At 46.0% G+C, this 25,773-nt stretch overlaps 1 protein-coding gene across 21 annotated transcripts in view; it reads left to right on the top strand.

Annotated features, from left to right (window-relative positions):
- The window catches only part of LPP (LIM domain containing preferred translocation partner in lipoma), a 552,127-nt gene that overhangs the window by 260,447 nt on the left and 265,907 nt on the right, over window positions 1-25,773 (top strand). For 19 of the 21 annotated variants that reach the window (XM_049803003.1, XM_049802998.1, XM_049803001.1 and 16 more), the window contains one exon: window positions 10,466-10,565. The exons of the other annotated variants lie outside the window; for them this stretch is intronic. The gene's annotated coding sequence lies outside the window, so the exon portion shown is untranslated. The remainder of the gene's footprint in view (window positions 1-10,465; window positions 10,566-25,773) is intronic. 21 annotated transcript variants of the gene reach the window in all.

Raw genomic sequence — 25,773 nt, 5'->3', positions numbered from 1 at the left:
AACCCAAAAAACAAACAAACAAAAAAACCCCAGCTCTGTCACCCAACCTGTAATTCAGAGCATGGGGCTTGTTGCTAGAGGAGGCTCCTGAGGCTGATGACTTAAGATCCAAAGGCAGACTGGATGCTTCTGTGTGTGTGAAGAATTATTTCAGTGCTAACGACTACTGGCAAAAGAACAAAATAAAATTGGGAGTAAGATTAACTTAATCCTGTGGCAGCAGGTTTAATCTTTATATTTTGGATGCTGGAATGAGGTGGTATCTGGGACAGGAGACTGCGAACCTGCCTTTTATGGAGGATTTGCATCATCCTTCAAGGCATCGAGAACCAGCCTGGGTTGAAGGCAACACCCTTCGGTAAGTGGGCCAAGTTGTTGATTTCTTTAAGGTTCCCCATCTTCTTCCTGGCCAGCTCTATTGTGGCCTCATATGGGACTCCAATGCCTGGCTGAGGAAAACAGACAGAAGCACGGTGCTCTAATGTAGCTGAGGGTAAGGCACAGCACAGATGGTTGTGCAGATCTTTTCAGGTCTTCTGTATGGGAGGAAAAGCCAGGACTGAACTGGAGACAAGTCTGGACATTGGCAGTGTGTCTGTGGGCTTCCTTCTTTCCTGGGGCTGTTTGCCATGCTCTGATGGTGATCGATTCCACGTTTGTCTCCCCATCCCTGCAGTTGTTGTCACCACTCTCCTGCAGGATGAAATGAGAGCAGCTCTTCCAACGCCAAACAGGGCTGAGAAAGGGGAGTTGATGCAGATTCTTCCTAGGTGTTTGTGATCCAGGATTTCCTGCCTTTGGCAGAGGAGCGTGTCTTTCTCTTTCCCTTTTTGGTCCTTCAAAGTCCTGGGTGCCCACTGGGATAGTCTTGTTTACAGAAGAAGCAGCAATGGCAAAAAGGTTCTATTTTTCAGCATGTAATATTGTAATTGCATCGGGGATACTATAATCCCAGTCTCTTGCTGAAATTGCTGCAATAGACTTGAATTTAGAGATTGTCAGGACTTAAGGAAAAATTCCCAGGAATTTGCATCTCTAAAGTGCAGTCCCACACTTCTGTTTATAACCCGTGTGTGTTAAAGAGGACATATTTCTCTGTGGCCGAGGGTGTGTAATGCTTTTGGCCCCAGGTGCACGCACTGAAGGCCAGGCTGCCTTTTATTTCCTGCAGAGGTATGACTTGAGTGCTGCTAACCTGGGAAATAACCCTTTCGGACTGTAGCTGCAACAGTCTTAAGTTAGCACGCCCTTTCCCTCCAGTGTAATTAAGAAAATTATAGCCTGTGCATGTGTACATGTGCATGCATCTCTGCAGGAGCACTTGCTGGGCTGGTGTAGCTCAGCTTGCTTCTCCTTTTATTCTGCATTTCAGGAGTGTGATTTCTGAGCCTGACACTCTGCGGTGCATGCACTAGCCTTTTTCCTAGATGGATTGATTGGATTTCCAGTAAAGACAAACAAAGTTGGAAGTCTGATGGTGCTAAGCACGCAGCGTTGCGCTCCCCGGCCTGGCCTGCTGTGCTTAGCTCCTTATACGGCCAAAAAAAGGAAGAGGAAAAGAAGGCGCAGTGTGAATACCAGACATACGATGCATTCCTCCCAGCTGCAAGCTCAGAATTTGCTTTTCCCCAGAAAGTGGACCTTCTGCACATTTATTAATTCAGGCTCTGTGCTGTTTAGTAGGGAGAGGGAAGCCAGCATTGAGCTGGCCCCAGGCAACGATTAATTGTCTTGTGTAAAGGAATTTCTTTCCTGTGAGGGTTTTTTCTTTCTTTGGTGGGGGACAGAGGAGGGAGAGGGGCTGGGATGAGGAAGGGGAGGTGAGGCCAGGTTGTCCTGAAACTCGCTATGACTTGGCAAGCTGCAAGCAGGTAGACTGCAATTACATCTATTTTCTTGTCCTAAAAATCAATCTGATTCATCATTAGCTTCCGCCTTTAAATTATATTTTCCCTGAATAGCATCTTCTAGTTAGTGGGAGGCAGAGGGTAGATAAGGGAATTGATCCTGGTGCTTCATTCATAATCTGGCTTCAGCCCTCCTTCTGCGTGCAGCCTTCGTTGCTTGAATAACTATGGGCATGAATGGCCGGCTGCGCTCCGGGGCTGCTCTAATCCAAGCTCGGACTGTAGGTACAAAGCACAGGCCCTGTATTTATTAGATGTGCGCCCTGACATCTCCAAGCGTGCCCGAGTTTCCGAAGCACTGGTTTGTTAGCTTGCGTTTAGCATCCTCTCGAGAGTTTGAAGGAGGAAGGTCAAGCCAGCCCGTCACCTCTCCTGATTTGCCACTGACTCCTGGTGTGCAAAGGCATCTCCTGCAACGCCGTGGGAGCTGAACCGCCGTGGCAGGTGTTGTGGTTTCCTCGACTGTTTGGAAGCCACGTTGTGGACTGGAAGCCACGGCGGAGTGAATCACAGCACTGCCTGCGTATGGGCGGCCTGCCTGCCTGCCAGCACCTGGGGCCATGCTAGCGGGGACACCTCCAGCAGCCTTGTTTGCACTCACTTCTGAAGGGAGAAAACTTTTCCAGGACGACCGATGTGACCTGTGCTTCCCGGTGCGTCTTTCCGTGGATACTCTTTGTGTTTCGTGGGGGCCAAAAAGGTGGGAGAATTAGGCAATTGTCACTCAGCCAAAAGGCATTTCTAGTAGGGGAACAAAACAGCCTAACAGCTTTGAGTCATGTTTTATTGCCTTGGGATCAGAGTGCCTGGAAAGCAATTCTCTATTGTCTCTTTGCAGGCCTTGTGGAGGTAATGATGCTACTTAATTTCACAAGCTCCTTTCATCTAGCTCCTGCACCGTGCTTTCCCATCTCAAGGATGGGCTGTGACAGCACTTGACTAAGGCAATCTGTGTAGTTTTGTGAGGATCCCATCTGTTTCTCTACTTGACAGCTGGGTCGTTCCATGTTACTCGCCTTCCTGTAAAACCAAGCACGTTATTGGAACCCAAAATAGTAGCTTCTCTGGGCCATGTTGTAATAAGAGGGTGTTTCATGATGACAAGTTCCAGCATTGCATGAAGGCAAAGCCCTTTTATATGTGCAAGGAAATAGCAACAATCCGCTTGCAGGTCATGCGTGGCTCAGCTTTTTGAACTTCTACATTACCAAGTGTATGCTCTCTCTGTTCTCGGAGACCGTACATTGCAACAAGCACTGTAAATTATCCAGCGAGGATAATAGAGGAGTTTGATGGTAGAAGAAAGAGAAATGAATGGCAAATTTATGCTAATGAAAACATCTGTTGAGTATTCTTGTTACTCTTTCCTCATCCATCCCCACACGCATCCGGAGGTTGTTTAAAGCCAGGTGGAGTAGAGACTTTATTTTTTTTCCTCTGGGTGGACCATAGGCTCTCGTGAATAGATAGCTATGGGTGCTAGGGAAAACATTTGGGGTAGAACTGGCAGGTGCTGTTTTTTGGCACCACTTCACATAAGCGCATTCTTGAGAGCTTTGCAGTAAATGGGACTTAACGATGCTCCTTGCGTGTTAGCCAGAGCTCCTTGAGAAGTTAGACAGTGGGCCTGGTGAGCATTGGATTTGGGGTGCCTTGATGTTTTGACTATCTGAGCTCTTTATGATGGTATTGATGTAGATGATGGCTACCGGTTGAGAACAGGAGACTGGCAAGCTGGGAGGGTTGGGTAAGCTCATAGCATCCTGTGGGAGGTGAGGATAGTGAGCGCTTGGGGTGCTGGACTTGCAGCTGGGTTCCTGTGCACATCTGGCTTCCTTCTGAAGATGAGGAGATCCAACTGTCCCAACCACCCCAGCTCCACAGCTGATGCTGGATGAAACATTGGAGGGCAGCCGTGCTCAGGTGGCCACAAAGCCCTGGCTGTGGGTTGGGCGTTGTGGCTGCTCGTCATGGGAAACCATTGAGCCTGGTGGGAGAAATGGGTGTCAGGACTCCACTCCTGTGTCCCCAGTGGGTATAATGCTTGTAGAGGGTTTTTTGGATGCTGCAGATACCTGACCTGTGTGCATGATTAAGGACCATCATGAGTTTTGTGGGTGCTGAAAGCTCACAGTCTCTCTCTTGCATACATTTCTGCTAGGTTTAAATGGGAGTAAATCTCCCCCAGTTGCTTTTCTAATGCAACAAAACAGTGGAACTGGTGGGGAAGGAGAAAGAGACTTGGCAAGTGGTAAATATTTCTGTAAATGTTGTGGTGTGTTTGTTTCCAGAATGTTATCTTCTTGCTCGGAGGAAAAAAAAAAAAAAGGTAATTCAATAAACACAAAGCAGGCAGCACGTTTGTACCCTCTAAGTGCAGGGGAATGCTGTGCTTCTGTTTCTTTATTTTTGTTTGTGGTACTGCCTTAAGGTGTCTTACCAGAAGTAGGGGCATTATTAGAGAATCCTGTAAAACAGCTGTAATAATTGCACAATGTTCTCTATTGCTATTAGTTTTATAATTATTCATAGATTTTTTTTTAAAAGCCATGAGGGACTGTCTCTGCACACATCATTGATTTTGCTAATAAAATCTTATATTTTAATGGTACGTTTCATTGGAAAAACATCAACTTTGCCATAAAATTAAGACTTATAGTATCGTGGGATGGGAATGTTTCCTGTTGTCTTGACGAAGAGATTGATCTAGATGGATTTATTTGATTGCTTAACAGCTATTGGGGAAGGGTATGGAATTGGATGCCTCGTCTCCTCTGCTCCAGCCTCTCTGACCAGGGGTTTGGAGTTTGGCATCTAGCTCTTCCCCTTTGTTTTCTCAGCGGGCTGCCGTGATGGCCTGGTGTCCGTCCCCTGGGACCATCCGCGATGCAGAAGGATGCGACATGGCTGGTGCTGAGCAAAATGTGACTACAGGAACATAACTAGCTGTGTGGTTCCAGCCTGGCATCGTGCCGGAGGCCGTGCCGCAGCGGGTGCTTGCACACACGGAGCGCAGTTGTCCCTTGCCCGATTCCCTTATTTCATGGGGCATCAGCTCCGTCCCCCCCCTCGATTTCACATTCTTCCTTCCAACCCACGAGAAACCTTGATGCAGCTCCTGGCTGGTGGCTCTGATCTTTGCCAAATTGTGCCTCTGCTTTCTTAAACGTCTCTCCCAAGCTCCCGGTTCACCTGGGCTCCCGAGGACCGCAGGGATTAATGTGCCTGGCGTAGAAGGGTGGTGAGGCTGCCAGGGCTGCCATCGCTCCCTGCCCTCCTCCCTCGGGGGGGCGTGAGGACTGGGGGGGGGATCTGTGGTTTGCAGAGGGGTCTCAGTACATTGCTCTGGACTGCTGACGGAAGGTGTGCTGGACAAGAACATCCCGCAGGCATGGAGGTGATGCAGCCCTGTGCTCACGCATCCTTACGTGCTGCAGGCAGCGGGGATGGTGCTTAAAACCTGTTAGAAATGATTCCAGCACGGGGTATGGGGAGAGGGCAGCCGTTGGACCATGGCCACTGTGTTGTCTGTCCCCAGTGGTCCCTCCATGCGAGGTCCCTACCCAGCTGCTGTGACCACAGGTCAACTGCTCAAGTGGAGGGTCTTGGTTGTATTCAGGCCATTCAAAGACCGTGGGCAGGTTAAACTGCCTCCATCCAGTATCAGCCAGGACATGCTGGAAAGCCCCAGGCTGAGCTTTCTCTGGCCCTTGCTAGCTAAACTCTGCAGGAGCCTGGATCAGCAGAACATTGTTTTAGAACCTGCTGCAAGCCCAGAGCACATGAAAGGGCCCGAGTGAGGTGAGTCTGGGTGTGCTGCTCTGGTTCGTTTTGCCACCCTGCCATGAAATATCTTTTCCCCTGTAAGGCAGCAGCCGGTGTTGAACTGGCAGTCAGAAAGCCACTGCTGAGCCAAAACTCCAGTCCTGTATTTTGCAGTAATTAGCAGGTTTGAGCACGTCCTTCGTTCAGCAAAAAAAAGCTGGGAGATGACACAAGACTATTTTATTGTATTTATTTATTTAGAGAGTGTGTGTGTGTGTTGTATTTCAGGGAATGTTTAGTGTTCGGGTTTGTAGAGCTGAATCCAATTTAGTTTTACAGGAGACAGCCCAGTTGTCCATAGCAACCTGAAATTGATTTCCCCCCCTGCCTACCAAAAGCTGTTCCCTCTTGAATCATCCCTTTAATTTAATACAGCGAACAGGATGTCCCTGCATGCAGAAACTTTTTTTTTTTTTTAACAACAAGTAACCTAGGCAAAAAAAATTTTTTATTTGAGCAACAGCCCTGACTCCGTCTTTATTACTGCTTGACATTAGTCCTTTCTGTGCTATATTCTTGTGCTTTGTTTCAGGTACTAGAGGCCATTATCAGTATTGGTTAATCACCACTGCGGTGCAGGGAGACATCCCCCTGCACGCTCCAGCCACCTTCTGTTCTCAGCAGCAGGTCCCTCTTCGGCACAAAACCCTTCGGGCTGCCCTGTTCTCCCCAGCCTCTGCTGTGTGGGTTGGCCTGGTGTGTGCAGTCATGCTGAAAAATATATTCTTTGTGGTCTGCGTAGCATCAGTCCTGTGCTTTCCCCTTACGCGCAACGGTGCCCGCGCGTGGCTCTGGCGACGGCACACGTCGAAGGAGTGGGGCGAGCGCTCCTTGCAACAGCGATGCACTGCCCGGCTTTTCATCCCGACTGGAGGAGAAGGGATGAGGCATGCTGCCGTTCAGGGCAATGACGTTGTTGTTAAGTTGTTAAGTGTACTCTCCACCTTTTGCTAATTAGGGTGTTTAGGGCTGGGAGCTGCTGGTGGCTCTGCTGCAGAGACCTAGCGTGGGTGAGGCTGCCTTGGGCATAATGCTGTCGGTGAGTATAGCCTGGGGCATGTACAAGCCCAGCGATAACTACATGCTCCATGTTGACCTTGCTGAATATTTTAAACTCAGAAAGCATTATAATACTGCTGCTTACAATCGTCTGTGACTTGTGCCAGTGTGGCTCTGGTTTCCCATGCTAGGTCTCTGCTTCTGTCAAAACCTCTTTTCGCGGGTCTTTCCAGCTAAAGCAGTGGAGCTGCTTCAGAAGAGTCTGGTTGGAAGGCGTTTGGGAAGAATGGGAAGAACTACAGTACTGTTGTGCTCCTATTTATAAAAGGAATCTGTGTCCTTGCTGTCTTTGTGGTGCCTGAGGACTCCAAGGAAGTGACTCGCCTTGTTAGAGGAGTGCCAGGGATAAGAGATTTAGGGCATTTGTGCTTTTGCTATCTGGAAGAGCATTTGACTACGTTTTGGAGGAGCGACAGCTTGCGCATGGTCAGCAGAGACTGCAACCTTTTTCCATGGTTGCTTGCCCCTCGTTTTTCCACACCATTGCGAGACAGCGCAGACTTTCTCCTGTGCTCGTAGTTCTTGCCCTGCTCATTACAAAGCTGTTGGAGGAGGTGTTGTTGGGCTGGGGCAAGGTGTGCTGTGGCAGCAGTTGTCCCACCAGAACTTGTCCCTGTTGACTGTTCCACATGAAGAGAAGCGAGCTGCTGCTTGCATCTATGCTTAGGCCATTAGCACAAATTGCATCAATCTGTGCTGTGAAATGTCTGCCTTTTCATGGCTTGTTTTCTGAAAAAGGAAAAAAAAAAGTGCATGAAATCAATATGGCAGAGGCTTCGGTCGTGTGTTCACCTGCTGTTGCTTCGAGAGGAAACCATGTCACTCAACGTGCCTGGTGTATGGTACTTGCTGAGAAGTTAGTTATTTAATCTTTCTATTTTTTTCCCCATCAGTAAAAAAATTGGTTTATTTAATGTGCATCATCTGAATAGTTCACTGATTAAGCTACCCAAAAAGGTTAATCTTCAATTCCATACTGCTTTTACTGTTGCATCCAACTGCTTCAAAGACAGTAATGAGTGTATCTCTGATGATGATTTCCAGATGCAGAGGTAGCAGAGGCTTCTACTTTCAGGTTCCAAAACTGAGACTTACAAGGCCTGTTTTTTCAGGATACTTCATGTTTTCTAGCACTGTACATGGTTATAGTAGAAGTCTCAACTAGAGATTGAACAGAGAATCTCAGTCTTATGACTGCCAGTTTTTGTCTCTTCCGGACATGGTCTTTCTGTGTCTCTAGTTTGCCAGAAAAGGCACAGCAATAAATATCTGGGAAAAATTTGCTATATGTGACTTTATTCTTATCGTTCAGGAGGTTTATGACAGAGGCATAAACAGGATCCAGTCTTTCAAAGTGATGCTCAGCTGCCAGACCATGAAGCATCCTTTCTGGTCTCTTTCCCATTGCCTGCCTTGCATGCTCCTCACCTTCCGAAAACTGAATGAACGTGAGGAGGCCACTGTCCCACATGGTTGCAACCTCCTTTTCCACATGACCTGGCTTTCATGCACCAGTAGCAAGTAGAGTAGATGTTGCTCCAGGTCTCAGTGAGTTCCATGTGTCCTTGTTTGCATTCCTCCCTTTAGCAGGAGCACTGCCTGCCTGGGAGCTGGGTTAAAAGCTAGGTCCGATCTAGTTCCTCGACTGTTGTCTGTAACTTCTGACAGTGGGATATTTGTAAATTTAAATGCTTCCTCCCAGAAGTATCAAAAGAACTAAGGCCACTTTTCAGCATGAACATGAAAGGCTTTCACGCACTAGTGCAGCAAGGATTGCCATGGAGAACAAAGGCTTTTGCTAATCGCTTCTAATGCCTTTCAAGTTTATGCCTCATTTTTTCCCCTTTTTCAGACAGCCTCCCAGAGTACTGAGACTTCAGTGACTGACTCACCAAATAATTAACAGGAGGAGGACTCCATCTCTGAAACTTCTGAACACCTCTTTTAATTTTCTTAAACCAGCCAGTACCCTGGCCAGGTTCCAGTTTGTGTAATTACATTTGACCTGACTTAATCCCTTGGCAGTTTCAGTTGCATGTGGTAGTCGTCTTGGCTCCTTGTCCTGGGCTGCCATTCAATGCTACTCCATGGTTTTCAACAGCTGTCATAATTCAACTATAGAAATGGGTGTATTTTCTTGGTGGAAGCACTCCTTGTTTCTCTATCCATTGCTAAACATCCTTATCTCACTAGTATTTTGGGAGGTAGCATGTCTGATGCTGTAGATGATCTTGCTGAAGTCCTTGGAGCTACTTTCACCCTTAAAGATCAGCATGCATTTAAACTCTTTTAGTAGTTGGTCATCATACATTTTGAGATTACTTTGAGTTCTTCAGCTTCGCTAACAGGCATTTATTGCTCAGTCTCCTTACCTATTGTGTACTGCCGTACGGTCATTATTGGTGCAGGTATTCCTCTTTAGCCTTGGAAACAGCACTTTTGTTAACAAATCTGTGCTAAATAGGAGCATGTCACCTTCCTGTGCTGACAGCAGTTGGGCTGGCTGTAAGTGTTGGCATTGGTAGAAGTGGCAATGATCAGGGAAAGCAAAAGCCCGGGGCAGCTGAGAAGGATTGAAAAGGAAAAAAAAACATCCGAAGTGGAAACTTGGAGATGGACAAAGTGCAGTAGCAAAAGGGATAGTCAGATGGATAGTGCATGCAAGAGAGAAGATGCTGAGTTCTTGCATTGGCACATCCTTAGAAGTGCAACAGGCATCTTGTTTTCACAGCAGGTGGCAAATTGAGTGTTTCTTGGCTTCAGCCCTCTGAAAAGGTATATTTGTTACAAAGCCACTTGATCCTTTGGGGCCAGCAGCAGCCCCTGCTGCAGGGAGACAGGAATTTGGATGAGATGGGGTGCAAAAGGCGATCTGCTGGTGAAAGATGCTGTTGTGGCAAATTGTCTGCTACCATCTAGCTCTGTTTTTCTGAAAGCCTCCAAAAGTAGGATGGCAAATGCATTATTGCTGTTCTCCCTTGTTGCTTGTTCTCTCTCATGAAATTTGGGATGTTTTTGTTATTCAGAGCTCTCCCCTGTGTTTCCAAACACTGCTCACATAAATCTTTTCTTTATTCTTTCCTCGTTGTCACCAAACCCTTGGTTTCAGGAGAAAGATTTCTTTTTGCTAGGTAGGACATCCTGAAGATCAGGAGGTAAGTACTGTGTTGTGAACACAAAAGTTACTCAATCTTTCATCAGACCTGACTTTTCTCCTCTGGGTCTGTCCCGTAATTACACATACTCAAATCTTGGAATAGACTAGAAGTCTTGCCTCTGTTGGTTTCAGTGACACTGTAAATAAAGTCACTGGAGGCAACATTAAGATTTGTCCTCTGTCATGGTGAATAAAGCTTTGGAGTCGGAGCCATCTGATTTTGATGCGTGCTGGGTATTGCTTATAGCTTGGCAGAACTTTCTGCAAAGTCAGTGAGCACTTTGTTTCCTAGAACACAGATTTATCAAACCCTTATGGTGGTTGTCAGAGAAAATGTGGCCAAGTTTGAGTGGTGCTGCATGATGTATCTACAGCCATTGAAGTTGCTTTTGAAGATCTGTTTGAATGTTAAATAATGGGGTGGAAGAAATTACACTTCAGAGTTGTCAGGTTTTCTGTACTACTGGACCCTCTGCCTACCGTCCTAAAGACAAATCTTTTCTTTTTCTTGTTTCAGAGTGCTTTATAACTGGGTGTGCTTGAATGCATCAGCCTTTGGATGTGAGTGTCTTCCCTTGAAACAGCCTTGTGATATCCCAGCTGCCTGTTCTCTTGGGGTAAGGAAAGAAATACCCATACAGAGACACAAGATTAAGAATGTGCTTGAGCAGAAGCAGAATGGCAAAGAGAGGGCAAGCCACACTGGTGCCTCAGCTTGTAAATTTTGGAAATAGTGAACTTGTCATGGAGAGAGGGAATAAACTGTAAAACTGCCTACTGTAAATAAGACAAATTATGAGCTTAAGTTGCAGCAAAAGAAATTTAGATGAGGCATTAGTAAATGATCTCCTGCATTAAGAATAGCTGAGTGCTGGAGTGGATTGCCCGAGGAGCTTAGGCAGTTTCAGTCTTTGGAAAGTTTTAAGAACAAGTTGGGAAAGCTCTAGCAGATGTGCTTTTAGGAGAACTGATCCTTCCATGTGGCGGAGAAATGGACTAGATGACTTCTGGAGAGTCCTTCTAACCTGACGATGGTTAGAAATGAGAATATGTGAAATTCTTATCTTGACAACCTTATTCAAAACTCATGAGGTAAAAGCAAAGCCCAGTGTATCTGTGCAGAAGGAGCTGCCTGGTCTGATTATGAGCTTTGATGCAACAGCAATTAACTGTGGTGCTAGGTGTCTTTGTTACCTGAATGATGATGTTGTTCTGGAGGGAAGTGTAAGCTCACGGAAAAGGAGTTTAATCCTCTGTTGTTGGCATGTAATGTAAACTTGTGATAAGAACAGGAGGTTGTATCAATTCTGGTTCCTTTGTAGCAAGTTCCGGGGAGTTTGGGTCTCTTCTGTGATCCATGTAAGGGCTCTTCTCTTCTCTCAGATGGGTAATCTCATCTATTTTATTGTGACATGAGAACACAACGCTACAGATACAGGTATACTGAGCAAAATACAAATATCACATGGAACACAGAGAGAGGAACCAAATTAGTACTTTTTCTTTCTGTTTCCAGGGGCTGATGAAATGGAGGAGAGTTTAATTTTTCTTTTCTTGTTCTCCTGTTCCTGTTCTCCTTTGTGTTTCTTTGTCCTGTCTTGATAGAGAACGCAGCAGGCTTTTTCTGTGTTTAAAAATGCTGGGTCACCAGGTGGGTCTTGAAATTATGTCCTGAAGATGGCTGCTCATTTAGTTCCCTTGCTTCTCCTTTGCTCCCCTGGGAGCTGCAGACAACAAACATAGCCTGGGCATAGGCAGCCTCTGAGCCATCATCATGAGAGGAACAAGGTTCGGGTGCTTCATCTTCCTTGGTCCAATTAAGAAGGACAGTGAGATAGGGCACCTGAAATTCAGTGGGAAATTCTTCAACCTCCTGTTGGACTTTGTTTGGGATTCATTGGTTTCCCTAATATTTACCTTTTATACTTAATGTCAGCAAATACTGGTGTCTTCCCTGGAGTTATACTAGTGTCTTACTGTTTGTTATCATCTTCTGCTTAGCAGAGATAAGCTGTTGTGTCCCAGGGGTACGGGAACATGGAAGAAACTTCCAAATAGCTCTAAGAAATGCAGATGGTGTCAAGAAAGAAATAAGGGGATGCCTTTCTGAAGTCACCTTTGTACACGTCTTTTTTCTCTTTTTTTTTTTTTTTTTTTTTCCCCTCTTGAGCTTTTCAATTCCTGCAACTATCTACTTAAATCTTGAAAGCAAAATGCATTCATGGAAAGATACAATTTACTGTGTGCCCCCTGATCTTTTGATCTCAATCAATCAAATAAATCCAAGACCTTGCAGTTCACCTTATTGCAAGGACGGTTAATAGTTGAGGGGTTGTGCCAATGGCAGTGATGGTTTTCCAGCCTTGTGCTTTTTTTATTGTTGTTATTATTTTTTATGATTCTGACCTTTTGGACTGGTCAGGGTAAGATTATTTGCAAAGAATACTCCATAAATATGCCTGTCAGGACCAGAGTTAACATTCAAGTGTTGCTGCTTAGCAAAAGAAAACAATATGCCAAAGTTCAATTTAGATTTCCCTGCAGGGTTGAAAATAATGACAAGACTCACTTAACATGGCAGAGATGAGTCCTGCCACCTTTATGGGAGTGGTTGCCGTATGGTCCCGCAGCACATTGCAGCTATGTGCCTGGATAACTTGCTGGCTGTGCCTGAAGATTTGGCGTCTGGCATCTTGTGCTGGGGCTAACTTGGGGCAGAGGAGCCCTGGGTGCATCTCCTGGCTCTCTGAGGTGCAAGCTCAGTCAATTAGTAGTTTTCTTTGATTTTGCAACTGAAAAGTCTTGTCTTTTCTTCCCCACGCCCCCTAATACTGCATTCCTTGCTTACAGCTGTAAATGACATTTTATGGAGCTGCTCTAAGCTCTGTGTCCTGCAAAGCAGTCCTGTTTCAATCCTTGCGCTCCAAGTGCAAGCCAGCATGCATTGCAAGCATTGCTTAAGAAAGTCCTAGTGCATCCTGGTGTGTTGCAAGCTGCGCCCTGTGGGTTGCTCGTTGTGATCTTTGAAAGCTTTGGGAATGCCAGATTTTGGTGGGCAGCTGGTTGGGTTTTCCCCACTGTGACTATTCGTTGAAACAATGCCTAGATGTCTCCTACCTAACGTTTGCTACCAAGGAGCCTTGCAGCATCCAGCGGCAAGAATCTTGCTTGTCTATCAGAAAGTATAATGCTGATGATCGATGTTTCTGCTGTCCTGTCAGCAGAATTGACTTCTGTGGGCGAGAGCAGCATGAGGAATGAAGCTGGGAGCCAGCAGCTGCTATTTAAGCATTAACCTGCAGTGTTTGAAAAGCACACCAGTCCGTTGTGTAGAAATGGTCTCTCTATAGACCCTGGTTGTGGATGTAAATATAGTTTGTCAGGAGCATGTGGCTCTTCTGAGGTTATTTTTTCCTCCTTTCATAGATGAGACAGTGAAGGTGTTGACGAGCACTGGCTTTACACACAGGAAAGTGCATGACAGTGGAGCCCCAAGGTTGGGTCTGAGACCCACAGGTTTGGCCAAAAAAAAAAAAAAAAAAAAAAAAAGCTATATGTGGTGAAAGGCAGCTTGTTCCCTGAAAAAATTATGCCATCAATTAAGAAAGCGGACTGGGACTGCCTAGTGAAATAACGGTGCAAAATGCAATGCAACTTGTGAAAAGTCATGTGGCACCTCAGTGACAGATCCCCTGTGACAGCCCAGCGGCTCGGGGTCCAACTCTTCAACGCCATAACTTACAGCGAAACAGATGGGTCTGGTTCCTTGTCAGCATCAGCTGAAAAGTGTAAAAATAAAATAAGTAAATTAGTCCCATCTTCAAATCCAAAAGCCATTTCTCCAGCGCCTGTAAGTAACTTAACGCTTTGTTAGATTTACCTGCCTTGCACTTAAAAGTAGAGATATGGGAAAAATAGATGACTGAGGGTGGCAGTGCCTTCGTTGTGTGCTGCTGCACCCTACCAAGCCTGGTGGCCCTGCCATGAGCTGGGGAGAGGTCTCCCCATTGCCATGGGTAGCTGCCATCCTCAAGGTGTCAAGGGGAAAAGCCCTTCAATATGCAGGAGTTTTGCATGGCCCAGACACGGACACCCTTTTTTTCTTATTCCAAAAGGGACTGGCAATTAGCAGCAGGGGTAATAGCCACCTTGAATTAAATAGTATGGAGACATGAGAAATAGGAAGGTATATTTAGAAATATCTATTGCATAGATATATTCCTCTTAAGAAACATGTTGGAGATGCCACATCCATAAATACTAATAAGGCTGTTTGATTCCAATTTTCAGGTAAGATTAACATTTTATTGAGTATTATATCTGTCACATTCAATGCTTTAGTGTACCATCCTCTCAGGCTTATTAGCATAATTGCGGTGCTTAAGCAACAATAAAAAATTCAACAGTAAAATAGCAGTTAGCACAGGCAATTTGTTATCAAAAGCTTTTACTTAAGGACAGCTTTTGAGCATATTTATTATCAAGTTAGGGCTATAGATTATTTTTATTTAGAAAAACAAGAGGGAAACATTGTAGGATCTTTTTTCTTTTTTAATGGCTAAATCAGAAGGCCTGAAAATTGGTCACAGCCTTTTTCTGTTTCTTAAAATCGCTCAGCAAATTCACTTGGGGTGGGAAGACGAGATAACAAAACAAACTCGGGTCTGGAGCGGGGTTGTGACGTTAATAACTCAGCAGAACAATCTCGGTAAGTCCCGATGCCGTCTTGAGTGCCCTATTAAGATTCCCTCGCTGCGTCCCAGGCTCTGAAGACACCATCCTCCCCCTCCGAACTGATGGCGCTGTCGTTGGAGCAGTGCAAGGGCATGGGTGGCTTCGCCCCATGCCCCAGCGGTGGCTGCAGCCTGGGAGGCAACGCGGCCGTGTGCGGCGGGGATGATGCGCCCGCGGACGAGGGAAGGACCGGACAGGACCTGCAGGAAAACGGGACTTCGATGTCGGTGCCGGTTGTCTCTGAGATTGGAGCGGAGGAGCACGGCTTGGCTGTGTGACAGCACTGCGCGCTCCCCCTGTTTCTGTTCTCCCTTCGAGGACGCTTTGGGGAACAGCCCTTTTCCAGAAAAGCTGTAGCGTAGACGGGAATGCACGCGCGTTTGTGCGCATGCACCTGCTTGTGCACATACATGCGTGTGTGCGCACGCACGCAGAAAGTCCCTGTTGCCACTATGGCAAGATTTCATGTGTGTATTTTAATTTTCAGCAAAAGGCATTTTGAGGGGAAATTTTATGTGCATTTAAAATACAAAGTTGTACCTTATAAATGAAGAAGTAAATGAGTTTTCAACAACACAGGAAGTCCTCAGACTAAGAGGTCCATCAAGAACAGCTCAAGCATTTTGGCAAGAGGAAGACTGTTGCTCTGATTGCTTGCAATTCTTTTGCTGGTGGAGGCTTTTTTCAGACCCCCAACTCCTTGAGTTTGCTTCTCCAACACCCTTCAGCTTCTGCTTGAGTTCGTCAGGTTGTCACCCTCAGTTGTCCTTGTTGTTCCTCAGACCTGTGCTCACCTCCAGCATCCCTATTCTCCTCCCCATCACTGGAACTTGGGGTCTCTCTCCTCTCATGTGTTTTCCTCAGCTTTCCTTGTTCTGTGGGACCTCGTCTGCCATGCGCTGCTTTTTTGGAGGTTGCTCTCCCATCTTCTTGATGGATGACACATGGTGGACGCGTCACTCTGCCATTTTGGTGGTACCCAATGCCCGTGGTGAAGAGCCGCCACAGCCCTGGCAATGCCTAGATGGGGCTGACAGCCTGGATGAGCAAGAGGGGTAAACTTGTCTGGTTTTTTTGCTCCCATTTTGACTGCTATCTAAGCTCACCCCATGAGGAGAAGTGAAGGCGGCGCTGCCCCGGGGCAGAAGCTCGTGTTCATAGTGAAACAGGATGTGCAAGCAGGTTGTAGGAATTGGGAAGGGTGTGTATGGAATCAGGTGAAACTAAACTGGGCACATATAGAGAAGTGATGTGCTTGTGGGGTCCTCTTCACAAACACCATCTTCTGCGAATATGTGAAATTTGAAAGGAGCTGGTTGTTTCAGATCCTGTTTTTTTGGGGGTACAAAAACCCATGTTATTCTTCAGAGGAAAACCGTATGTTTCAGATTCTTGGGTAGTCACGAGTATTGTGTTGGTACACAGCTCACTCTCACGAAACTGCCTAGTACTGCATGGTGTTTAGACTTTCTGTCAACCAGGGAGCTTGGTGATGCTGCTGATGAACACACAGAAACTGACTGTGGAAAGCTAAACTTCCTGGGAACTTCACTCTCAGTGGAAAATTGGCTGTGATTTGAACTGCAGTTGAAATATGCGCTCTCTGCCGCCGTGGTCGATTCCAGGAATGGGGACTTGTTGCTGCTCTCCCAAGAACAAGCAGGTTCCTGCACAGTCCTGCAGGTCCCCGCTATTATTACTCCTTCTGGCTCTGCTCATCTGGCTTTATTGGCATCCAACACATTAGCTACCTGAGCATCTCCTGCTTGCATTTAGTCTTTTAGCTAGGTAGTGGTGAGTGTGTTCTACTACAGCCAGGGAAGCACCCTTCTAGGTTCTGTGCACAGGCAGAAGGTTCCTACATCTGTAGGAGGAGCTGGGGGACCAGGGAAGGAGCTTTCTTGGGGTGTTGATGTGATTGAGGGCATTTCTGTGTGGCTCCTACCTGAGATCTATAGTCCTCCAATAGTTTAGGTAGAAAGGACCCTGCGGGTCTCTCGTGCAGCCCCTGGCTCAAAGCAGGGTTAGCTTCAAGGTCGGGTGAAGTGGCTCAGGGCTTGTCATGGCAGTGGTGGTCTGGTGTGGTCTTCAGGGATGGTGATGGTGTCTGCCTTGGTCAATAAGAAATCTTATGGAGGGCTTTGGAGGCTGTAGTCTGGTGTCAAGGTAGTGGAGCAATGAGGCTTCTGGAGAGGGTCCGTATGAATGGTCAGCTGAGAACCAGAGTCTGAGCGCTACAGGGACACGCGTCCTCCATCCAAGTCCCCTTGTGAGGTGGGGAACACCGTGCCCAGCTCTGCAGGGCTGGCTGCCACCACAGCCGCTGAGGAAACCGCCCGGCTCTCCTTCGTGATGGATGGGGAGGGGTGATGGGAGGAGAGGGTCGGTGGCTGGAGCCGAGGCCGTGTGTGAACACGTCTTCCTCGAGGAGGAAAGTGCCTGCACGCTTCTTGCAGGGGAAAAAAAATTGGCTGAAAGAATTTAGCAGTGATAAATGTCATAAAAATACTTATGCTGGAATTTGTAAAGCCTGGAACATCTGTTCTCAACAGTGCTTTGATCATGTTGTGAGGCTTTTAAAATGATACTTCCATGAAATAAGTGAGATCCTTATGGCTGCAGGATTCCTTTCAGTGCCCTTTTTTTCATGGAGCAAAAAGGCAAATTTCACAGGGAACATTACATGACTTGAAACACATATTTTAATGGTTAGTATCAACCAAACAATGTTTTATTAGGTGCTAGAAAAATGTTCCAGTTACATACCCCAGGAAGCTAAGCACTTCCATTTACTTTTAAGCTTATGGGAGCTGCACTTTGGGGGGGGGGGGGGGGAATAAAAATCAAGAATTCATCGCTTGTATATTACTGTATTCAAAACCAAAACAAACATGGTAAAATGAGCTTAAACATTTTGAAGTTGTCAGAAAAGGGCCTTTTTGGGTCTTGTTTCCAGGCAGAGCTGCAGACTAGCTGGGATCTGCGTGTTTTGCGAGGGACACGCAGCGAACAACTGCGAGATGCTGACAATTTACTTTCCTTGGTGCACTGCTTTGGATTGAATAACTTTTTAGTCATCTGCTTTTCTCTGAGGACTCATCCTTTCCCCTTTCCTCATCGTTTTAGCAGGCTTCTGCCTGTTGCTCTTCAAGCAGCTGTGTGTTTGTGGCTGAAATGTTGCGATGCCGAACGTCTCCGGTGTTTTAAGGAGTGCGGACAGCTCTGAAGGCAGAGCTGGGTCCTTTGCAGTGTGACGCCTGGCAGGAGGATTTCTGCTCCTCTGCCTTCCTGCTAGACATAGGAAAGAAAAAAAAAGTAAATCTCCTGGGCTGTGTTTGCAGAAACAGCCTGGAGGACCCGCGGAGCGGCAGGAAGGAGGGAGAAATTGAAGAGATGTGGAACGAGGGGGGTCTCCTTGCCTGCCACGTTCAGGTGTTCATACTAGGGAAATCCTTTCTCGCTGCTGCAGCCAGTGACTCCGGCAGCTGCTAGTGAGATGCTGGGGCAAGGGTCCTCGCTTCCACCTCCCCTTCCCTCTGCTGGAGGGGAGAACAGGCTTTTGTGTGGCCCTGGGGCTCTCCCCAGCAAGAGGAGTCTGGGGCGGTTCACAGCTTCTTCGTGTAAAGACTGCCCAAGCTGTGAAAGGAGAAAGAGTTATGGTCATAAATAACAGAGAAGGAATACGGCTGTGCTTTCTAGTAAGGTTCTGGGTGTCATGGGTTAATTTATGAAAACTAAATTGTTTAATTAATTTCTACAGCACCCAACAGGTGAACAGGCAGCTTATTACCATGACATATTCATTTATAGCTGTTTTCCTTCGCCAACACCTGCGACTCAGTTCTGTTACATGCTTATGCTGTCTGTTAATTATTTACCAAGGATTTACAAGTACAGAGCGCAAATAAAATGCTTTTATGCTAAAGACTGCATTGCACACCTTGGATTCCTGGGATTTATGCCACTGTACTAGCAGGTACAATCCCATTATCATCCCTGGGTTTCTGATGGAGGACTCCTTGCACGTGCATGAGCAAGAGGCAGCCTCCTGCGCACCAGAGTTTACACGCAGAGGGGCTGTGTTGTTAATGAAGGGCTTGCTGCATACATGGCTGTGGTGTATGAGGGGATCCATGTCCTTTGTTTCTTTGCAGATCGATTTTTGCCATTTTGAGTGACTTTTCCCCTACAAAGGCTCATTCTTCTTCGTAAGTGATGGCAGAAGCAAACTGTTTAAAAGAAACCACTGTGTGATGTGCTGCCTTTTTTTTAAAAAAAAAGAATAAAGTAGTATAAAAGTCAAGTAGCAGATCGAGTTCTGACTCAGCTGGTAACTTATGATCCTATGCTATTTCTGTAACATTTTTAGCCTATGACCAAATTTTTCTAATGTTAGGACATTGCCATAGAAAGTGTGTCAGAGTCCCAGGCTGCCAGAACCTATCACTGTACAGAATATATACATTTCCGAGCAAGCGTGCAGGAGCCGTCCAGTAAGTTCTTTGTTGTGGTTTTAAATGGCTGCGATTTCGTTTTTTTCGTTGTTTTTTTTTTTTTTTTTGTTGTTCGTTTGTTTTGTTTGTTTGTTTTTTTTGTTGATTCACTTAGCAAAAAGTGCCGTGCAGAACAACATAGCTGCTTTTTGTTTCTCACGCAGTCAGGCACTGAGCTCCTGTCCCCAGCTGTGCCTCTTGCAGACTGGAGTTACTTTATTGGTAGATTTTCAGCCGGTGTAAACTGCTGTAAGTCAATTCAAGCTGTACTAACGATGTGGATTTTATGGAAGTGGAGAATCCAGTCATACAGCTCATGGTTTTAGTAAGGAAGGAGTTCTGGAGATGGTTGTCCTGTTTGAGGCAGGCAGGAAAGTACATGCAAAGTTTCTCTAAGCTCAGGGAAAGCGTGTGTGAACAAATAAGCATCTGTATTGCAGTACAAGAGAAGGCGATTACTGAGGAAATCCCAGAGTTTACAAGTAGGATTTTTTTTTTTTATAGGTTCAAATCTGCTGTGGTTTCAGAGTACCTAAGGACACTTAAAATAATGACATTCCAGACAGTCCAGCCCAAACATGCATGACACACAGCAGCAAAGCAATCGTTGTGTTTAGCACTAGCAATCAGCTAGCTAATGCAACAGCTGCTCTCGGATTTTGCATTTAATTTTTTGTCTGGATAATAATGAGAAACATGGGGTTAATGATCTGTGTCCCGTTTCCCTCCAAAGTGCTTTATTTGCACTTTGTGGCTGCTTTTCGTGGTTCTTTGCAGCAGCCCCAAAATGTCAACTGACCTGAAGAGATCGACAACGGATGCTTAAAAAATCCAAAAGAAAAGCTAGAAAGGATGCTGCTTTCTAGATTTTTATGTGAACACCTTGTACTCGGACTCCCTTTGATTAAGTAACCAGCAAAACCTAGTCACACGTACTCCAATTAAAATTTAATGAAGCAAGAGGATGTATTCATATATGCTGACTAATGCGGGAGGAATAGATTCCAGTAACTCGGCTCTGCAAGCCCTTTGCTTCGCAATCAGGGCTCGGTTTACTAGAAAGCTCCTCAGTGGCTGTGGAGCTCCTCTGGCATGAACAACCCTTTCAAGTCTGGGTTCGTGCAGTTACAGCGAGAGGCCGTGATGGCTTATACAGAAAATAACGTGGCTCTTTTCTAGGGCAGAGCCTTCTCAATGAGGCCTGGTTTGGCCGATGGCAAGAGGTGAGGCAGGGCTCCTGCTCTAATGTGCTCCATCGGAAGAGGTCAGGGAGTTGCTGGATGTGTGTGTTATATCTGCCGTTGTATCAAAACTCTCATCAAGCAGCAGTTGCATGAGTGGAGCAACACGTATCAAGAAGGGAAGCCCTGTTGGCCCTGATTTTTAAGGAGGGAAATTGGTGCTCAAGGGGAGGCTGTATGACAGCTAAGCTGATGTCAGAAAATAGCCAGGCTTTTGGTGCCTCTGCCTTTGCTGCAGGTTTACTGGGCAGTTGCTTTAGTACTTGTGTTCCCAAAGGGATACGGCTCTGCTTTGCAAAGCATTTCGCTTCTCAAACGTTGCTCCCACCAGCGGGGAACGCACAGACATCTGCGCGGACAATGAAACGACCTGCCAGGAGCGGTGCAGACACTTGCTTACTTTCACACTGTCTTTGTCTCTTCCCGAGCATTTCCACCTCTCCGGCTGCTGCAGAGCTCTTGCATCGTCTCGCACGCAGGATGGGGGTTGGAGAAATGGTGTAAAAAGAGCTCATCTGCTCATTGCACAGCGCCCTGTGGCTTCAGCTCTGTGCAAGGATTGATATCCCACCTCTGGAATGGAACGTGGCAGCAGGGTGATGCTGCAGAGCTGTGTTAAATGGCATTTTTGGATAAGAAGTGAAAGATCCTCCTGTATCCACTGTTAGTAACGGGTTGGGCAACAGAACGGAAATGCCATGGTGGAATTTGCCTTTGCTGCTGACCCTTGCATGACACACGAGAGCTCCTCATCACCAGACCTTTGTTTTGCCTTATCCAGAATACAAAGCAGTGCTTCATCTGCACGGCTGGCTGTTTTCCTTCTGGCTTGACTCAGTGGCAGAACTGCAGCAAACTTTCCCGAGGCATACTGGGCTTTCCAGTTGTCATCTGCTTCAATCCCCATTCTGTCCTGCAAAGGCTCTCACTTGCTCTGTTGCAATGAAGTGCTGAAGAAGCTTTCAAAGGGAGAGGCGACTCTGGAACTGAGGTCTCGTGCTTCGTTTTTGGGCTGGAGAGCTGCTGTTGGAACAGTAAGCATGAGATTTCTCTTGAAACCTTCTTTGTGTGCCTTTCTGAAGAAATAGCTGGAAGGAGAAGACCTGTCAGTTGAGCTCTAAGAGAAACCTATTGGCTCTGAATACACTGGGGACATTATTTAAGGTCAGTTGATCTGTGAGAAGGCATGACTTATCTAATGCAGCCTAAGGTTAGTTATGCAACAGACGGGCTGTTCTTTGTTGTGAAGAGCAACTTCAGTGTGTGCCTGTGAAAATCAAAGGTCTTGCTGAAGGCGTGTTGCGTTCTGGCTGGAAGCTATTGGGTGTCCTCCTCTAGTGATTTTCCCTCTGTAGTAGATTATCATCGCGGAAAGGTTTCCAGTGGGAAAGGCATTCAGCAGTTGCAGGCTGCAGAAATTGAGCTGCTAGTAGATGTGTACTTTGGTGGGTGGTGGTGCAGGACCAGGTGCACATGGTTTTGTTTCAGACCAGCCGTTACTTCCTTGTCTTCTCCACCATGCACCTCTCTGTGTCATAGACCAGATCACCGGATTGTCTAGATGCCTACGTAGGGCAGTATTTTTAAGGTAAACACCAAAGAGGGCTATTTTCTGACTTCTAAAGAGAGAGGCGTAACAATTTGCCATCTATATTGGTTTGAATACAAGGATTGCAGCGTGCTGGCTGTATGGCACTGACATCTCCTTTCTTGTAGAACCTTTCTTCCCTCTATCATCTCGTATTAAAACGTGCTGCCCAGCCAGAGTGCTGTTATGTCTCCAGAGAGACTTAGCATCACTCAGCAAGTCGAAGAAAGGGAATTTTTCTTTAGAAAAAGGTGTCCTGTGCCTTGTGGGGTGGGTAAGAGCGAGCAGTTCTTGGTAGCCATTTTTGGGTTTGAGCCTTTGTGCACAGTGAAGAATACTTTATCGCCTATGCAAAGCTAAGCATAATATTCAGCAAGATTGTCCGATGTGCTTGCGGACTGTCTTCTTTCTGTGCTTTTTATTTGTGTGGTGTGTGTTCGGAGGTTTCGTATTTGCAGAATGAGGATGTTATAACGAGCTTTGCACAGATACTGGTCTTGTGTGGTTTGTTAGCTACACACTCCTGGGCAGAACTAGGGGGTAATGAAAATATTCAAATATCTTGAGAATTTTTTTGAGGACTTTATGTAAGAGATGGAAAAATTAAACCTTAAAAGGAAATAACCAAGGTGTATAGCCATAAAATGTTTTTCCTAGAAGTTCAACTTTATATATAGATAGCTTGGTGAAATCCAAATTGTCTGTGCTGGAAAGGTCATGACTGTGATATGGTGTGACAGTGGGGGAACCAGGGAGCAAACAGGTCCGGCTGCAGTAATCTCTGGTCTGGGCGCCTCAGAGATGATGATGCTCCAAGCTCGGGGAGAGTGTTTGCATCTCCCTCGATGCAGCTTGGGACCGAAAGGGTTTTTCCTAGTTGCCCTTGCTCTGGAAGTCTTTTGGCTGTCCAGCTCTGCGTACCTGTAAGCTCCCTTTGAAGTATACTAAGGTGTTACAGCTAATAAGAGATTTCTTCTGCTTTACAAAATCAGACTCCGCCTTCCCCCTTCTCAGCATCCAAAATGATTAGCAGTTTCTGTAAATCCAGGCCTATGGATTTTATGAGGACACCTGACAGCCAGGGATGATCATGTTCTCCCCGAGTGTTTCCTAAGTAGGAAGAAATCAATGCATCAAGGAGGACTGTCGCTGACATCTATTAATTACACTGTCCCCTTATGTCTAACGTACCAGAAAATGGTCTGAAAGGTAAACCCCTTTGCCCTGGCTAATTGATACAGAAACAAATTGGTACAAGTGAATGTAAACTGGTTCCTAAAAAAAAAAGGGAACATTTGTTTGGTAGTTGGAATTGGAAGGAGCAGTTGGAAACTGAAATGAAATGTACAGTAGCATGAGATACTTGGCTACAACAGGCCCCATAAATGGTCCCACCAGTCCCACAGTGCCCCACACTAAATGCTGGGGAATAAAACACGTCCTGCTGTTAACGTTGCATCAAATGAAGGCATTGTGGTACGTGCCCGGGGTGATCGGCTGGGGGATAATTACTGTTTTCTTCCTGTATACCATAGATGAGATGATTTTGAAGCTTTACCATCCTGACTTCTGCAGCACACATTAAGCTGAATATGACATCAGTGTTAAGAGTTGTGGCACTTGTGGTTATGGCTTTGGGATTCCTTATATTTACTTTCTAGGGAACTAAAATTCAAAGCAGCTTTTATGGCTGTCACGAGAATACTGTCAGTTTCGAAAGAGTTGGGTAAATGTGCATTGGCTTTTAACTAATAGGGCCATATTCTACTTTCTGTGTGTTTCCAATTAGGAGAAGTATGTTATGATTTTTTTAAAAAAATGTTAAAATAGGAAAGTTATTTAACTGCAAGACTTCTTCTGCTTTTTCCCAAAATAAAGATAGTGAGTTGTTGTCCAAGGGCAGAATTTTTCATACAATTACTATTATAAGCTGGAAATCAAGTTTTAATAATAGCACGCACCATCTGCCATGAGTGGTGGAAGAACAAGACTGAACCCTGGACTGCTGTAAGCAGTTTTAATTTGCAGCTTGCGGCGAGGCTGGAGGGCTTCACATCCTTCTGCAGAGGAGAGGACAGGATTCTCCGTTGCCACTGCTGATCCTCTCCCTGAGCTTTTGGGTTTTTAGCACTGTAGAGCCCATGTACAGCATCTTGTCTTTGCTCAGTGTGGTAAGTTGTGCCTTCAGAGTAAAATAAAGGAGAGTGTTGACTGTGCCAGGCTTGACCCAGCTCTGTCTGAAGCCAGATGCAAACTCCTGGTTGTCATGGACGAGAGCTGGACCCTCTCTTTGGGAAGACCATGGCTGTTTTTTCCATGTGCTTTGATGGTGGTGGGAGGTGATGGGGACATCTGGCTGAGATGGGGGAGGGTCTCTCCCCATGCTGCTTCTTAAAGGGCGTGTCCGTCCTCCTTATTTTCCTGGATGTGTGTTGCAAAATAATTTTATACCTTTGTTCCTAGGACTTGGGATCCTTTTCATGAGCTGCGATGGATCTTTGCTACCTTAGAAAAAACAAAACATGTTTTCCCACTTTTTAAAATGTACTTTGCTAAACAGGTATTTTTGTCAAATTGCAGTTTCCTCCAAAACATTTTTCTTTATATAGAAAATGGGATTCCACCTCTCCTAGACCTTTGCTAACAGCTGTTCTGCTAGCTAAATGTCACTGAATTAAAAAGAAACAAAAATAAGAATGGTGTTTTCAGATAAAGATTTTAGTTGACTATTTCAGTCCCAGGTAGAAGTAGTCCTCCTCTCTTCTGAATGTTGAGATAACCTGGGGGTTACTACCCTGCCATTTTACATTGCAGAACATTGTAATACTGCAGCATTTCTGGAGAACTATTATATATGTATATAAACATTCTCATGTATATAAACATGATCTGCACTGCCTTTTGCCTTGCTCCCCCCCTGCAGAGAAGTGCTGGGGCACTTCTGTAGGACCCTCGGTAACTGTGCGTGCTGCTGGTTTTGGCAACTCAGCTTTTGAAGCTGACCTGTAATGAAGTTGGTGCAATGGGATAGTTTCAGGTCGGGGTGCGTAGGAAAAGGGGACCTGTGCCAGCCTTTTGAAGGTTGCTTTGATTTGTTGCTGGGCACAGCGAGGACTCCTGGGGTATTATCTGAGGATTAAGTGCAACATTAAACATTGGAGCTGGCTTGTCAAAGAAAGGGCAGTTTATCAAAATATAATTTATAACCAACAGTTTACTACTAGCTACAGTAATTAATACGGAACATGACGGGGCCCATCATTAATGTGCTTTGTTGTCTCAGCTTGCATTACTGCTGCTGGCAAGGCCAGCTTCTGAGGCTAATGAAGGACAGGGAGGAAAGAAATTTGTGCTGTTGTTAGCTGATGGTAATATTTCTCCAGGTCACACACTGTACCGTGCATTGCATCTGATCACAAATCTCAGCCAGACGTATCTGTCCAGTAAAAGCTGGTTTTCCAAATTCTTGCTTAGAGAGGCAAGAATTATTGTTTGCGCCAAGGTCACTCAGAGGCGATGACAAACTCTGTTAATGTTGGGATGGGGGAGAGGGTGCGCGGGCTGGTCTGGAGGATGGGGAGAAAACTTTTCACCTCATCTGTGGTGGTCCAAATCTTGCGTGGGTTGTTGGTGAGGGCAGGCAGTTGGTGTCCAGTGGTGGTGGTTAGTAAACTTGTCTGAGGGAGGAGGAAAATGGAAGAGGCTTTCCCAATGTTTTCTAATGGCCAAGCGCCCAGCTGAGGGCAGTGGCTGGTGCTGTGTTGCCAAT

This window comes from Accipiter gentilis, chromosome 6, assembly GCF_929443795.1.
Source record: "Accipiter gentilis chromosome 6, bAccGen1.1, whole genome shotgun sequence".
Classification (NCBI taxonomy): Eukaryota; Metazoa; Chordata; class Aves; order Accipitriformes; family Accipitridae; genus Astur; species Astur gentilis.
This window is presented reverse-complemented; position numbering and strand designations above follow the sequence as displayed.